Source organism: Dipodomys spectabilis, unplaced genomic scaffold, assembly GCF_019054845.1.
Source record: "Dipodomys spectabilis isolate Male_0828 unplaced genomic scaffold, ASM1905484v1 ptg000179l, whole genome shotgun sequence".
NCBI lineage: Eukaryota > Metazoa > Chordata > Mammalia > Rodentia > Heteromyidae > Dipodomys > Dipodomys spectabilis.
Genome location: NW_024870856.1, coordinates 6,499,294 through 6,511,190, shown reverse-complemented (window position 1 = coordinate 6,511,190; position 11,897 = coordinate 6,499,294).

The following is an 11,897-nucleotide window of genomic DNA, read 5'->3' as shown; positions in this document are numbered from 1 at the left end:
GCTTGAACTCTGGGCCTGGGTGCTGTCCCTTAGCTCTTCAGCTCCCAAGGCGAGCACTCTACCACTTGAGCCACAGGGCCACTTCCGGTTTTCTGGTGGTTTATTGGAGATAAGAGTCTCATGGAGGGCTGGGAAGGTGGCTCAGTGGTAGAGCGCTTGCCTTGCATGCCTGAGGCCCTGGGTTCGATTCCCCAGCACCACATAAGCAAAAAGAAAAAAGCCGGAAGTGGCACTGTGGCTCAAGTGGAAGAGCGCTAGCCTTGAGCTGAAGAGCTGAGGGACAGTGCCCAGGTCCAGAGTTCAGGCCCCACGACCGGACCCAAAAAAAAAAAAAAAAAAAAAAACTTACCCTACCAAAATAAAAAAAAAAGTCTCATGGACTTTCCTGCCAGGACTAGCTTTGAACCTCAATCCTCAGATCTCAGCCTCCTGAGTAGCTAGGATTATAAGTGTGAGCCACCGTCACCCAGCTATCTGGTAGTTTCTGTATTATTCATCTCCAGGCACTGGTGACTCACAATTGTAATCCTAGCTGCTCAGGAGGCTGAAATCTGAGGATCATGGTTCAAAGTCAGTCTGGGCAGATCAATCTGAATGACAGCTCCAATTAACCAGCAAACAACTGGAAATGTTGTGGGGCTTTTCTCTTTCTTTCTTTCTTTCTTTCTTTCTCTCTCTCTCTCTCTCTCTCTCTCCCTCTCTCCCTCTCTCCCTTCCTTCCTTCCTTTTCTGAATTGGTGTCTATGATGGATAAGTAAAAGGCAGAAACGGTGAGTGGAAATACGTGATTTCACAGTGCAGTGGAGTTGCAAAGTAGTTGGGAAGGCTGAGTGATTTTGCTCTTGAAATGATTTAACTTCAGGTTAATCATTTACCTTCTGATTAGCTGTTATTTCCTAGCAATTGCCAGCATACTTGTGAATCCTTGCAAAGAGAGAACATCTAACTTACAAATGGTTTTCAAATGTAGTGAGATTTGTATGTACACTCGATTTAACAATTAATGAAGAGTGGATGTATAAATTAATCTTCTTCCGTAACTTGCAGCCAATATTTTCTTTTCCAATCTTAAACATCTGCAGAGGACCTTGAAGGCCCTGGAAGCCCAGTCTCTCCACCTTGATGTCTAAGGAGAAAATGGGATCCAGACTCCCCCTCAGGGAGAAGCCCAGCTTGTTTTGTTGTTTGTGGAGGAAGGGGACCCTCACCCCACCTTCCCCCAGGAATGCCGGGGGCATGGGGTTCGGGCCCACCCACCGGCCTCAGCTCCTGCTGACATCTGCTCAAGTCCCTCTGCCCCTTTTCTGAGTTTCTGACACTCTCGGTAACCTTATTTTTGTGCATTTTGTTTTTCTCGTATTTTTTAAAATAATCCAGTCTTAAAAAATGGATGTATCTTTTAAGTGATATTTCAAGATGAATCACAGGAGTTAAAAAAAGTTTCAGAGGCTCTAAAAAGAGAAAAGCTGAGCAAAGATGATGACTGGTTTATGCATAAATATGTTCTGATGTCCGTGCACATTGCACACTTCATTGAACAAGGTAGGTCAGGCTCTAACAAGTAACAGATGGTTTTGCTCATAGACCTAAAGTAGTGGGGTGCTGGTGGTGCTGGTGGTGATGAAGATGATGATATGATATGAATGTAAAAGGGAGATTGATTGGTGTGAAGAACCAGTGTGCAGGGAGAAGGGAAGGGGGGAGGGGTGGGGTTGTGATCAAATCACATAATATATGAATGTAGATAGCATAAGGACGGCTCACCGGTGGCTCATGCCTGGAATTCTAGCTACTCAGAAGGCTGAGCTCTGAGGATCTTTTTTTGAAGCCAGCTGGGACAGGAATGGCTGCAAGGCTCTTATCTCCAATGAACCACCAAAAAGCCAGAAATGGAGGTGGAACTCAAGTGGTAGAGTGCAAAAAAGCCCAAAGACCTTGAGTCCAAGCCCCAATAACAGCATTGAAAAAAAAGAAATTAGCATAATGAAATCCACTAAATACTATTTAGAAGATGGAGAGGAGGGAGCAGAGGACAAGAATCAGTAATAGAATGGGTGAGCCAAAGTACGCTACACACACTATGGAAATACCACCACGATCTAAATAGATGACTCCAAGGCCCACACCCACGACCATGATTTTCCTACCCTCTGTAGTAGTTCTTGGGGTGTGTGTGTGTGTGTGTGTGTGTGTGTGTGTGTGTGTGTGTGTTGTCGGTCGTGGGGCTTGAACTCTGGGCCTGGGCGCTGTCCCTCATCTCTTCAGCTCAAGGCGAGCGCTCTTCCATTTGAGCCACAGCTCTGCTTCTGGCTTTTTCTGCTTATGTGGTGCTGAGGAATCGAACCCAGGGCCTCATGCATGCAAAGCAAGCACTCTACCACTGAGCCACCTTCCCAGCCCTCTGTAGTAGCTCTGTTTACCTACAATCCTAGTTTATCTCTCCCCATGGAGATGAGTTCTCTTCACCACTCTCATTATTGAATTTATTTCCCAAGCAGCTATACCTAAAAGCTTAAAGTCTGAATAAGCTCACCTTATCACCTTGAGCAGATCTAAGTGCTTAAACTCACAGAAAGATAAATTATCTCAGAAAAAGCAATAAATTACAAAAAATCTGATATATGGAATATAATAATTTTTTGGCCAAAAAATCCCCACAAAAATAGAGAACTATCTAAATGAATCCCTTTGTAGAGAAGAAGAGAAAGTAGGAAAGGAGAGAGAATTGTGTGTTTATTGGTGGTCATAGCAGAACATTCTAGTGGCAGAATTCTGGCAGCATGAAGCCCCGTAACTCTTGGATTTCATCCTGGGTCTCTTCTTGCACCTTCCAGCCTCTGGAGTACTTCCTTAGTTCATGTAGCTCTTGTACCCAAGTTGTCTTTTGGGTCCTCTACAGTTCTCAGCAGTCAGCTGTTGGGTTTGTGTATGACACTTTGCTGGGTTTGTATATGATGCTTTCCCTGTTCAGATCAGTGTGTCTGCTCCGTCCTTATCAGACTCACATGGATATGCAAGTTGGCCAAGCGCCAGGTGGGCAATTGAGATGGCATGGTGTCCAGGTGACACAGTGCGCATGGGAGCAGGGCCAGGCTCTGGGCTGTCAGGGAAGGAACAGAGGGTCTAGACCTGTTTCGCATCTTCACGTGTAACTAGCACAAGGTGTAACAGACTAACCACAGCACCGTTAGCTGCTGTACCAAAGCAGCCATTCACATACAAGTGTATCTTCAAAAGTCCTCCATGGAGGATCCTCAGGGATGGGGCTGCTCTGCTCCACGTGCTCTCTCAGGGGCAGGAGGGGACGTGGGGAGTGTCCCCCGGCCTGCTCAGCTCCCCAGGCCTGTGCACATCGGGAGCACAACTCTCACAGCTCCACACACAGAGTTTAGAAGAGATTTCCGCTTGGTGGGAAAACTGTGCCTCCTGGTTCTGTTTTCACATTTTCAACTCAAGATGCACAGAACTTGCAGAAAAGTCCTTTTCATGCTGAAAAGCAGGAAGGTGGCAGCGGTGACTCACAGACCCGTCCTCGCTGCATCTGCTAGGGAATACAGATTTTTTTCCCCCTCCAATGGAACAAATTCCAACCCATCTGGGATTTGTAAAGTCTGAGCTAAGGCTTCCTTTCGGAACAGTTTGCCTATGGAGCAACAATGCTGAGTTAAAACGATGAGTCAGTTTTAAGGAACTTCTCCTGTGTGGCAGGTGGAAGCGGGCCCGCAATTTACCCGATTTGCAGTGATGCTCAAGGATGGTGGTGGCTTGTAGATTCAGGGAGGCCCAAGATTAGGATAATGGTCCCAAACCTACCATAATTTGGATCTCAAATGTCTCCTAAAGGCCTGTGGTTAAAGATTGGGTCCCAGGGTGGTAGACTCTTGAAGAGATGGGACCTAGTGCGAAGTCTTTAGGGCATCAGGGTCAGGGCCTTGAACAGGGATTGTGAATCCACAACCCGCTTTGTTCTCTTTTGCTTCCTGACCATTACGTGAACCGTTCTGCTCTGTTGTGCCCTTCCGCCATCTGTACTGTCCCTACAGCACAGGCCTAAGAGCATAGGTCTGTTCAATCAGACACTGAAGATCTAGGAACACCTGCCAGTATAAACATTTTTCTCTTTATGTTGATTATCTCAAGTATTTTGTTATCGTGACAGAAAACCAACACCTATCTGTGGTACTTCAGTGGGCCAACAAATGAGCTTAAAAATAAGCTTCCCAATCTTCACAAAACTATCTTGAGATAAGGACTGTGATCCACATCTTAGAGGTGTGGAAATGGAGGCAGAGGGTGAATGACTTCTACAGTTACCCAGCTGGTTAGTACTATAGTTCGGATTTGAAGTTGGATGGTTTGATTCAGCACGTATGCCAGGGTGCAGCAAGCTTTCCTTTAGAGCATCAGATTGCAGATTGTTTTCAGCCTTGCAGATCATGCTAAACTTCTGTGGTAGAACAAAAGCAGTCAGTGACAGTGTGAAAACAACCAATGCAGCTGTTACAATAAACCTTTATTGAAAAAACCAAACTTACACATTCATGTGTCTTCACCATGCCATGAAGTATTCTGATTCTTTTATCTCTCCAGTTCCTTAAAAAATGTAAAAACCATTCATAGCTTCAGGGTTGCTGCTTGCAGGGTCTTGCTTTGTGCAATTAGCTCTGACCCTCTGGAAGGCTTAGCCACACTACCGACCAAGATGCAGAGTGCCATCTGTCCCAGGGGCGAAGCTATGAGCTACAGACTCTCCACGCCCAGGGCTATCAACTTGTCACCTTCCCCTAGGAGGCAGGTCCTGCCCTACCATGCGCACTAGATGAAGAAGACCCGGTGTCCCCGGCACTAAGAGGGCAAAGGTCATGCCAGGAGCAATGCTGAGACCTGATAGTGGGTGGGAGGGCTCAGATGGCAATCAGGGCACCATAGGGCATTCACTTGATCAGTCTCCTAGGAATGAAGGGCAAGGGAGGGCTACCGGGAGATGAGGTGAAGCAAGGAGACTTACGCTAATATTCTACTCCATAGTCATCTTGGCTGGAACCCACTGAGAGAACCTTTGGTCAGAAGAGAGTGTGCTGCTGGATGCTGGGTGGCTCACCTGTGTGTGTGTGTGTGTGTGTGTGTGTGTGTGTGTGTGTGCACGAGCGTGTGCGCGCACACATGAGCATGTATGCGTGTGTGCCAATCCTGGGGCTTGAACTCAGAGACTGGGTGCTGTCCCTGAGCCTTTTTGCTTAAGGCTAACACTGTACCACTTCCACCACAGCTCCACTTCCAGCTTTTTGGTGAGGAGAGTCTCACAGACTTTCCTTCCTAGGCTGGCTTCCAACCACAATCCTCAGATCTCAGCCTCCTGAGTAGCTAGGTGAGCACTCTCATGGAAGGGTTGATCGGCAGATAGGGTTTATGGAATGGATGGGTGCGTGTGCATGCCTTGATCTGCTGGGTTTTGCACAGATGAATATGTGCATGCTCCTCATTCTTGAACTGGGATCCTGGGCATCATGGGGCTGGAAGGTCAAAGTTAATAATCACATGACCAGGCAGTGCAGGGCACTCTTATCTCTGCCCTTGCATCTTTCTTGGCAGCATCTCTGCACCATTTTAAGTGTTCAGTGTTGAGTTCATTAAAAATCCTCTTTCATGTGTGGGGACCTGACGGTATGTGATACACACACAACACACACACACACACACACAACACACACACACGCGCGTGCACATGCACACGACTATTAGGCAATATTAGGACAGAGGAGTGGCTGACACACATCTGGCCTTTCAGCACATCCTGGTGATCAGCACCAGATGCTCAGCGCTGAGGTTTTCCAGGTAACACACTCTGGAGGCAAAAGTGGCTCTCAATGCAGCCTTTCACCTTTGGGGCAGGAGATATGGGGACCCAGCTTGACTACTATGATTGGGCGTGTGGGGTGGGGAGAGCCATGTGCATGGGGTTTCACACTTGCTGGGAAACAATCCACACGGAGGATCAGATCATCTCCTGGCTGGCGTGCAGCTGGCGGCGGAAGGAAGTGAATGGAGTGGGTAGATGGAGTCTCAGGGATCGGTTTTATAGGTAACGGCATCTCTGGTCCAGCACTGCCCTGTGGCAGGGATGATGGGTGCTTACAGAATCAGATGACTCCCTCTGCTGAGAGACAGGGACCTTGAATGAAACAATGACAGAAGAGAAGGGTGGGGGGAGACAGGAAGAGGGAGTGGGGGAGCAAAGAGAATGTGAATGACAGGAGCAATTCTCTGAGCTGCTTCCCGGATGTCAGGTGTCAAGTCCCATCGGCCTTCTGGGCACAGAGAGGTGGCATTTCCCCCACTTGCCAGAGGTGGGGGGAGAGGCCCAGGGCTGGTCCTGACATCTGGAAAACGCATGTTCCCAGCCGCTGAGTCAGAATGCTCAGGGACATGGAGTGCACAAGCCGTCGGGAGTGTGGGAGTTCCCTCCATATTCGTTAAGGTGCACCTGTTCCAGGAGAGGTGGACCTCAGCCAGCTCCTTTGCACCAGGATTTGGCATCTTCAGACACCAGATGCTGGGTGTGTGTGTGTGGGGGGGTCTCCTGGGGTTCCCAGTTCCCATGCAGAGTTCAGGAAGTTGAAATCCACACATAAAAGAATTCCAAAGAGTCTCAAAAGGCAGAAGTTTTAGCAAGGATTTAATTGAGTATAACTGGATAAAACCAGGGTGATACTGGGGAAAAAAGGGAGAGACATTACCTGCTCCCCTGCGAGAAATGGGAGTAAAAGGACTCAAAATGGCAGGTCTTGTCCTTGGCTAGGTGCACGCACCCTAATCCTTAGTGAATTTTGGTGGGTAAGATAATGTTTACAATTTGAAAACATGGAGATGTGGTCTAGATTTTTCCAAAGCACAGAGACATCAGGTGACTTCGGAGCTACTCTTTGCCAGCCATGTCTGCCAATCTCATGTCTGTTTACCAGTTTACTTTTCACAAGTTTACAGTGTCCTAACTTCTCAGTGAAGGCAGAGAGACCCATTTGGTCTCCCATTCAATCTTAATTTTACATCTAAAAGTAGGTGTAATAGGGAGAGAAGCCAGTTGCTGTAGTTTTTCAGTTTTGTTTTTGTTTTTTGGTTGGTTATGGGGCTTGAACTCTGGGTCTGGGTGCCGTCCCTGAGCTCTTCAGCTCAAGGCCAGCGCTCTACCACTTGAGCCACAATACCACTTCCTGTCTTCTGGTGGTTTATTGGAGATAAGAGTCTCACGACTTTTCCTGCCCAGGCTGGCTTTGAACCGTGATCCTCAGATCTCAGCCTCCTGAGTAGCTAGAATTACAGGCGTGAGCCATCAGCGCCTGGCAGTTTTTCAGTTTTTTACTTCCCAGTTTTGCTGTCTCAATCTGGCTCTTTAATACTTATTAATTTTAATTTTTCCCGTCTCCTTGTCCATTTATCCTATAATTCTGAGATGGACTGGAGACAGAATTACAAGGTCCATTTTCCCTCTGACATGGCCACAGCTTATATAGAGAAAAATCAGATAAAACCAATCAGAATGAAATAGGATAGAACCTGGCAAATGTGTAGGTGCTGAAGTATTGAAAAGAAATGGAAGATCGGCAAGAGCCCAGCACATGCCCAGCAGAAACTTAGGATCGCTGTTTAGGAGTCTGCACCTTGAAGGTCAAATGTAGGAGCTTAACTGGATGGAACCTGGGTGACAGAACACCCAAGGGACAGAACGCTGAAGATAGCAGGAGGGAGGGTGTCGGGGGAGGGGACCCTGATTTGTCTAGGTTTAGTCGCTTGTCAGTATTAGACCAATTACCATGGCTGGCCAAGGGCACAAAGTATTTTACATAGGCTGATCTAAGTCACTTGACTGTCACGTACCCTGGGTCATGTGATGGGAGGGAGGAGGCGGGCATACTGTGATTGGCAGTCTCTCCTATAGGAAGACAACATTCCTAAAGGACAGGAAGGAGAGATGGGCAGACAAACAACAGCTGTTCTCCACTGGGAGGAGGGCTCATCACATCAGATGAATTTTAGAGATTCCTGGGCAGACAGCCATAAGGAAGGCTGGGTGAGATGCTGGGAGAGCCTGGGAGCTCCGAGATCAGCCCCGCAATGAGTTTCTCAAGTTTGTTAAACACAAGCTGGCTCACCCCACCCTGGATAAGAATAACAGCCTAGACCTCTTCACAATGTCATCTGAAATTCAAAATACATCAAGTCTCAGGACGATAAATAAGCCAAGCTGGCTCTGCTTGGCTCCGTTCCTCTGGGAGGTAGATGTGGGTAAAGATTCTTCCCCACCTGCGCCTTCTCCCTTTGGATGGCCTGGGGGGGTGGGGGGCGGGCATGTGTCTTGAAGAAAGACCGAGAACCTGTGCCAACAAACTTCCAGGTCTTGGTAACAGCGGAGGTCCTGGGCAGTCAGAGTGGGGAGGATTAGAGTCTACAATCACCTGAGCTGGAGAACAATGGGTTATGTAATTGGGGGGAGCTGATTAGGGAAACCAGGCACATGCTGTGTGCTGAGTCAGCTCTGGTTTCATGTCAGACTAGCAGATGAGGGACCGGGCCAGCTGATGGACTAGCTCCAGCCCGGGCTCTCTGAGCTACTCATACCGGCTCCTAGCATATGGAGTGAACTCATGAGACCCACATGGAAGCAGGACGAATCCACTCTCGCTTGGTATTTGGATTATAATCCGAGGAACTCCTTGGGGTACTCCTTGGAATACTGTGGGGTGAAGGGGGGGTGTTCCCCTAGGCTCTTATGTCAGCCTGAGTCACACCTGTTTGCTTTACGTGGCCACTCTGTTCTAAACTGAATTGTTGCCTTCCTGAGACAGCAGGATTTAATCCTTGGAAGCTGTAGTTATTACTTATATGGCTAAGAATTTGTAGATGTGATTAAAGACCTTGAGATGGGATAGTATCTTAGATTATCCTGGCAGGGAGGGAAAGTAGAGGGAGATTTGACAGAAGAGAAGATGACCAGGTGATGCTACCACAAGCCAAGGCAGGCTGGCAACCCTCAAAGCTTAACAAGACAGGAATGGATTTCTCCCCAGAGCCTCTAATGAGAGGGTGCCCCCTAACACCTTGATTATATTTCTGGCCTCTAAGCTATGAGATTATGTTGCCAAAAGCCTTGGCAATCCAGGCTAGACTACCCACCCCCAAATAACACTTAAAGAGATGAGTATGATAAAGGGCAGAGAAAGGAGATTTAATCAGCGTGGCCACATCAGGGAGAAAAAAAACCCAGTAATGATCCTCAGTGCATCTTCAGAATACTGACATGAGCTTCCAGATTAGAGAGGGAAAAGGGCAGGAAGTGCACATAGTCAATCTGTCTGGGTCGTGGTGGTGTCTGGTTGATCCTTATGTGAGGATTTATCAGGAAGGAACCTGTCATGGTCAGAAAGCCATGTCTGCTGTGGGTTGAGGATAGACTTGACTCTTCCAGTAAGATTCTTTTCACTCAGTCCTGCTATGCAGGAATCCAGGGTGACTGCCGGAGAGAGTCAGGGGAAAGGACTGAGGAAAAACTGAGCCAGAGAGGACAAAGTGCAGACCCTAAACTGCAGACTCCACATACATTTCTCATCTAAAGCTGCCCAGTTTGTTACGGCTGCCACAGAAAGTGGTTTGAGTGGGTGATTGCATAGATAAAATATTACCTGAAGATCAAAGGTTGGGTAAACGTGGTTAAGGACCATTCCAGAACCGGTGATAAAGGCTGGCACATTGGGTTAAATTGTGTTGTTGTTCTCCCCCAAATATAAATTGAAGCCATAGCCCCAGGATCTCAAATATGACCTTATCTGGAGAAAGATCTTTGCAAATATAATAAGCTAAAATGAGGTCATAGTGGAAGAAGACAAGGATGGGAGGCCAGAGCCATATGGAAATGGCCACCTGGGACAAAGGTGGAGACAGAGGGCTGTGGCTGTAAGCCAAGGAGCTCAGGACTCCCAGCAATCGGGCAGCAGCTGGGATGAGGCAAAGAAGGCTTCTTCCTGGGAGTTTCCGAGAGGGCAGAGCCCGGCTGACACCTGGATCTTGAGCTTTCAGTCTCTAGGACTGTGAACTGACCCCTTTCTATTGCTCATTTCACCCCGCTTATGATACTTTGGCATGGCATCCCAGGATCTGTCCTTTTGGCTGATCCTTTTGACACCTGTCATGAGCAGCTGGGGGGAGGGGGCTTCTTTTCCCTCCCACAGCAGGCACATGCAATCAGTTCCCCTAGAGGAATGGAGCAGAGGTGGGAAGTAAGGAGAGGGAATGTGAAGGCAGGCCCTGCGTTTGTGGTTTTCTTTTTGGCAATTGGTTGTGGGTCTTGAACTCTGGGCCTAGGGGCTGTCCCTGAGCCCTTCAGCAGCTCAAGGCAAGCGCTCTACCACTTGAGCCACAGCGCCACCCAGTTTTCTGGTGTTTCATTGGAGATAAGCGTCTCAGGGACGTTCCTGTCTGGGGCCCTGCATTTGGTAGCGCTTGAGGACCATTGTTACCCTTCAAAGGAGGAGCCTTGAGAATAGCCCAGGCCTTTCCCAATGTGGCTCAGTCACACCTGACTTGCCTTTAGGACCAGGTGACAATGGCATAAATGTCATGTGGCCACATGTTAGATTTGTTCTCTAACACAGGAGTGAGTTTGATCCCTTCAATCTCCTGGTGCAATTCTCAAGACACTTGGCCACTTTCCGAACACTGGTTCTAGGCGGGAGGCGCAGAGCTGTTGAAGTATCTGTGGGGGCCAGGCTGGGTCCCGCTCTAAGCTGCTCCATGTTGTGTACAACGCCCCCTTCAGGCTGTGCCCATTTCTGAGCGGCTATTTTCTTTCTTTCTTTTTTTTTTTTGGGTCCAGTTGTGGGGCCTGAACTCTGGGCCTGGGCACTGTCCTTCAGCTCTTCAGCTCAAGGCTAGCGCTCTACCACTTGAGCTACAGCGCCACTTCTGGCTTTTTTCTTTTTTTTGCATATGTGGTGCTGAGGAATCAAACCCAGGGCCTCATGCATGCAAGGCAAGCGCTCTACCACTGAGCCACCTTCCCAGTCCCTGAGCAGCTATTTTCTAAAGCAGAAGTTTGCTTCATTTTGAGTGCAAATGTAGAGGCAGAATGACTCTACATCTTGTATCTGCAAGCAATAGACTATCTGTCCAGCACAAATCATGAAGCAGACTGATAACAGATTTACATAAAATTTTAAAAATTACTATTATAAAGGTGATGTGCAGAGAGGTTACAGTTTCAAAAGCCAGTTAATGACAGCGTTTCTTTTTAATTTTCTTTTTCTTTTGTTTTGGCCAGTCATGGGGCTTGAACTCTGGGCCTGGGCACTGTCTCTCAGCTCTTCAGCTCAAGGCTGGTGTTGTACCACTTTGAGCCGCAGCACCACTTCCAGTTTTTGGTGATTAATTGGAGATGAGTCTCATGAATTTTCCTACCCAGGCTGGCTTTGAACTGCAATCCTCAGATCTCTTCCTCTTGAGTAGCTAGGATTATAGGTGTGAGCCACTAGCACCTGGCAATGACTGCATTCCTTTTTAACAAATGTCACCCCTCACTTAAGAACTTTTTAAACTGAATCAATAGCAGATGACTCATGGATATAATGAACTCAGAAACACCAGACCTGTGAGCTTATCTTCCACACCAGACCATGGAACAACACAGCTCCTCGCCTAGATTCAGGAAATAATTGTATGTATATTCTTGGTATTTTTTTTTTTTCGGTCATGAGGCTTGAACTCGGCCTGAGCGCTGTCCCTGAACTCTTTAGCGCTGTCCCTACCACTTGAGCTAAAGTGGTGGTGGTTTATCAGAGATAAGAGTTTCATGGACTTTCCTGCTCGGGCTGGCTTTGAACTGCGATCCTTAGATCTCAGCCTCCTGA